Below are 5,003 nucleotides of genomic sequence, written 5' to 3' on the forward strand. Positions count from 1 at the left end.
TCACCTAGGGCCACAATAATCACAATCAGGGTCGAGCTTCACACTTCATCAGGGAACCAGACAAAGATGCCCACTCTTACCATCCCATTTTTGCAAAATGGCAAAACAATAAAACTGAAAGAATTCAGGATGCTAATTCACAACATAACCTTAGCCTCTATGCAGATGATTTATTATTATACTTACAGAACCCTTCCGTGTCATTACGAGAAACATTTCATTCAGCATGTCATTAACAACGTTTCCACAATCTCACACTACACAATAAACTGGAACAAATCAACTATACTGTCACTGTCTGAAGACGCTTGGAATTCTGCAACCCAAGATTTCCCCTTCCCACTTTACACTGGCAATATAAAATATTTAGGCATCAATATTTCTCCCAGGCTGTCAGAGCTCTCCAACCTCAAACCTTTTTTGCTAAAAAAAATAGAAGATGACCTCAAACACTTGATTCATTAACAACTCAATTTTATTGGAAAAACATAGAAACCCCCCCCCCCCCGATATCTCCCTCCCCGGAAGTGCGTCATGCCGGAAGTGCGTGGCGTTATGCGTGGACCAATGAGCGTGAAGCAAGCATGGTTAGCAGGAGCCAATGAGCATGAAGGATGCGTGGTGACCAGAAGCGAATGGGAGTAAAGTATGCGTGGGAATGAAAAACCCTGTAAATTAAATAATGATTAAATAATTCAATAGTATCAAAAGTATAAAAATAATTGACAAAGTTACCATCTGTAAAATCTAATCTTTCAGGAGCAAAAGGCACGTCCTTCTCTGTTGTCTGTCCGGTGCAGAGTGAGGTGTGAATGAATTGGAAAGATGTGGGAGGGTAGGCGGAGTTTGGTTTGCGTGAACCAAAGGGAGGGTTAGCCAATGGGAAAATAGGTTAGGAGGAGCTTGCATGAGGCAATAATTTTGTGAAAATGTGAACTAATAAATAAATGATTAAAGTTTTGAAGCTGAATAAATGTCCAGATATCCGTTGATGAATGTCTACATGCAGCATCTCTTGCAACTCCTGTGCAGATTTTGTGAAGATCAAGGAATGAGGGCGTCAGACTTTCCATCACCCTTAAAGACACTTTGAAATCGGCGTGTGAATCTCCTCACACACAGAGTAAATAAAACCATACAGCTGCCTAAGGCAATTCTCAATCATCTATACATCCTGTGTCCCTAAAGGATCAATGTTTCCTGCTCTTTCTGAAAGCCCTTTGTATGAAGACAGATCAAGAAATGTCTCTTTTATGGTCTTAAGGCATATTGAAAAAAAGATTATACTTTAAAGTTTCACAATATCATTATAGGAAATTACAATTAGTGTCTTTAACACTGAGCCTGATGTCAAATGTACTTTGACATTTGTAAGTTTCTGTGTGAAGCTCTGTGTTGGAGGTCTGGATAATAAACATCTCAAATGACAAGAAAGTAAAATAAATGTTAAATCTCAGAGGCTAATCTCTGCATCAAACAGACAGACACACACACACACGGGAACCAGAGAAGATCAAGAGTTTATGTGTTGGGAGGCCGGAGCCGGCACCCTGTTGATATGGGCTGCTTGATCATTGCATTGTTTTCACACAGGACCTTATAAAGACAGGGGTACCTAGTGACTGTGGATATGAAAACTTGGGCTGTGTTATTATGATTGATAGCTTGTGCTGCGTACACCCTGTATTTACGATGTTTGTCTCTGTACAGGTCTAACTCATGCAGCATCTCAGGCCAGCAGCTGTTCTGCACCATAGACTGCAGCTAATTAGAGGTAATTTAGTTAGATAAGAGAAAGTGGGGGGGAAATGTATATACATGTGTTGGCAGGCCGGAGCCGGCACCCTGTTGATATGGGCTGTTTGATCATTGCATGGGGGTGACTCGCATGTCCTCACTGACCAGCCGCTCTGATAACACCCGAGAATGGAATGCAGCGGTCTGTGAAGATCAAGAAGAATGGAGGAAGTGTGAACTTAGGCATTTACATAGTATTGTGTACCAGGAGGAACTCAGGTCATATAACCAACTGCTTCAGACATAGCAGGGAGAGTGCGTGGAGAGGTCTCTGTGTTGTGTCTCCAGATATATCTGTATTGGGGGATATAAATACTAGTTAAAGACAATGCAGAGAACAGGACTTCTGAATCTGACAACGGAGAATGGCTCAAGCATCCAGTAAATTACCAATATCTTTAAAGCTAAATTTTACGCGTTTAACCCGGTGAGTTGCTACATTTTTTTTTTTTACCAGTTTTTTTTTTTTACCTAAAACTTACGCAGAATATTTATCAAAAACTTTTTTCTCATGCTAGATCTGTGGGGCGATTTGGATCAATATTTCCAAGAAGGGTTATCGCCATCATCACCGCCACAGGATGACGCAACAGGGCATGCCTCAGACCATCAAAACATTAAACATTCTCTAGAGGCTGCCTGGTTAACCGGAAGAGATCCAGGGGATGTGATACCGCATCAAAATTTTGAAGAACAACCGCCATTTCACTGGGAGTCTGTCTCAACCGCTGATGGCCATGGAGAGGTCTAGGCCTCAACCAGCGGGCAGAGATTTAGGATTCTCATCGGGTCGCAACAACAGGAGAACCAGTTCCAGTTCTGAGAATCCACACCTGAGATGCCACGGGGCTTCCAGCGAAGGATTTCCATCGGCACGCTGTAAGTCTATTTGCTTTTTAAATTGTTTTACAGTGCATTGTGAGACGATTCAATCACGGCGTATAAATGCAATAATTACCCAGAAGGGAACACAATGTACGTTCCTTTTCTCTCATGTTACATCATAAGCATACACGGAAGGTTTTGTATGTGTGAAATTAAATAGGCCGTGCTTAAAAATGAATTTTCTACAAAGCTGAGTCTCATAAGGTATATTTGACTGTGTTGTTATAAGCTATTAATGGCGATGGTTGAGTTATAGCGTTATCTTGGTGTTTTTTAATATACGAATAAGATGCTATAAATTCTGGGGTTTTTGCATTTGTTATTCTCATCAGTCTCTCTTAAAGTAAAAACAGCTGTTTTTGGTCCTTACTCTTGTCTTCACAACAAGTTGTGACTCACTCACTCACACACACACACATGGGGTCTGGCTTTTTGTTTACATACCTTAAGGGGCTGCTGTGTTTATGAAATCTGCCCATTTATGAAGTTAATGTCTTCTTTTTTGTTTCTCTCTTTTTTTTTGTCTCCAGCAAACAGACCCAGGTCCAGACCATCCAGGTGTCCTCAGTGCTGCAGAACTACAGGCCAGCAATTGGATCTGATGTCTAGAGCCTTTTGGCTCATCTGTCAGAAGTTAGGTGTACAAAGTGACAATTTGTAAACTGTTTCAGACTGTGATTTTTATCATCTGTATAAATTGCAATGATGTTGATTTAAGGTTTTTAAAAGCGTTTGATTTGTATGAGGTCATGGATCAACACACACTAGTAGCTATTGATTTGTTAGAGAGTTTAGCACAAAATCTTCAGAATGCATCAGGTTTTCAAAACGATTTAACTGAAAATGATTTGAATGAAAACGACACAGCCGCTACATCTAACAGCTCCGAACAGCCGGTAGATCCTCTCCTTGCTTTAAATCAAGCTCTCACTAACCTTGAGCAGTTAGAGAATGAATCATCACTAGACGAAACAATCAGAATAAATAATGTCCAGCTCGAACAAAGTCCCCCTTTATCAGACCCTCAGACACCTCCAAACTACATCGATCTCAGCATACCCAGTCCTCCTGTGCAGCAAGGAGGTGCTTGTATTTCCCGACAACCACGCGTTTGCAAATTATCAAATCAGACAGTTGTTAAACTTTCCACCCCCTCTTAACGCAGATGGAATAGTGGATTACAGCATTTATTACAACACAGCCTTACAGGAAGCGGATGCGTTGCTACAACAAGCATTAGCATATGTGACTCCTCGAGACGCGGTACAGTTAGAGCTGCGCGGGCAAAATCTCCATAGTAACGTCTTGGCCGTCTTATCTAATGACGAGCTCCCCTGCCTAGCCGACTTTGAAAGGCTCTTACTCCGTGTTGTGCAGTCTAACTGGGCCGTTGTGGCCGATGGTCAGCTAGAACTTGTCGTAGAAGTGATCCAGAACCCTAGGGGTGGGGGGAAACGATTTCTTGGGAAAATGCCAGACAGTGAAATCATAAAAAAAAAAAAAAAAAAAAAAAATCCTGATATCAGCGATAGAGAAGCCCTTGAATGCGGTAGACAGCTTCAAAATGAAGTAGGGTTAGACGAGCAGACCACTGTATCCTTTAGCGACATCCCAAAATTTGAAACCGCATTGGACTGTACAATTGTAGTGTTTAACAGAACCGAGGAAGACAGGGCTCTCCGCAAATTCTTGACAGATAGCCCAAGATGGAGTAAAACCCTGATTTTGTTTCTCTTGTTCAAAATCACTACTATGCGGTTAAAAATCTCAAAGCTTTACAGGTTTTAACACCGTGTTAGGCCATACTTGCGAAGCTCGTTGCACTGTATGCTTTGACCCCAGTTGTACACAGAGGCTGTGTCAGCCTGTTGTGTGTGACCAATGCAACAGAACTTGTCGCTCGCCTTTCTGTTTGGCCAAACACAAAGAACCTACAGAGAGATCGAGAAGTCAAACATATGCTAGCGCTTGTGCCTTGTACAAAAAAATGTACCAAATGTGCAAGGTTGTACTACTGTGCTATGAACGGTAATGGTAAACAACACAAATAGCAGACTGTGAAATGTAAAATTTGCGACGAGAAATTGATTTCTGACTCTGACTCCTGACACCTCTAAGACAGAGGTTCATCAGTGCTACATCCAAACGATACCCTCTGAAACAAAACACAATGAAAAAGTGGTGTTTTATGATTTTGAAACCTACGTTGACGAGAACGGCGTTCACATTCCGTTTTTAGTGTGTACACGAACCTTAGATGGTAAAACATGGAGCTCTCAGGGTACAGATTGTGCCAAAGAGTTTCTACTGCATTTCAGACG

General features: G+C 41.6%; 1 long non-coding RNA gene across 1 annotated transcript; it reads left to right on the top strand.

Annotated features, from left to right (window-relative positions):
* Positions 1–1,853: 1,853 nt before the first annotated feature.
* LOC122869535 lies at positions 1,854–4,712 on the top strand. The gene is made up of 3 exons (XR_006376336.1): positions 1,854–2,224; positions 2,316–2,676; positions 3,213–4,712. It is a non-coding gene; the product is annotated as an uncharacterized LOC122869535 (long non-coding RNA).
* The last annotated feature ends 291 nt before the right edge of the window (positions 4,713–5,003 follow it).

Source organism: Siniperca chuatsi, linkage group LG21, assembly GCF_020085105.1.
Source record: "Siniperca chuatsi isolate FFG_IHB_CAS linkage group LG21, ASM2008510v1, whole genome shotgun sequence".
Taxonomy (NCBI): domain Eukaryota; kingdom Metazoa; phylum Chordata; class Actinopteri; order Centrarchiformes; family Sinipercidae; genus Siniperca; species Siniperca chuatsi.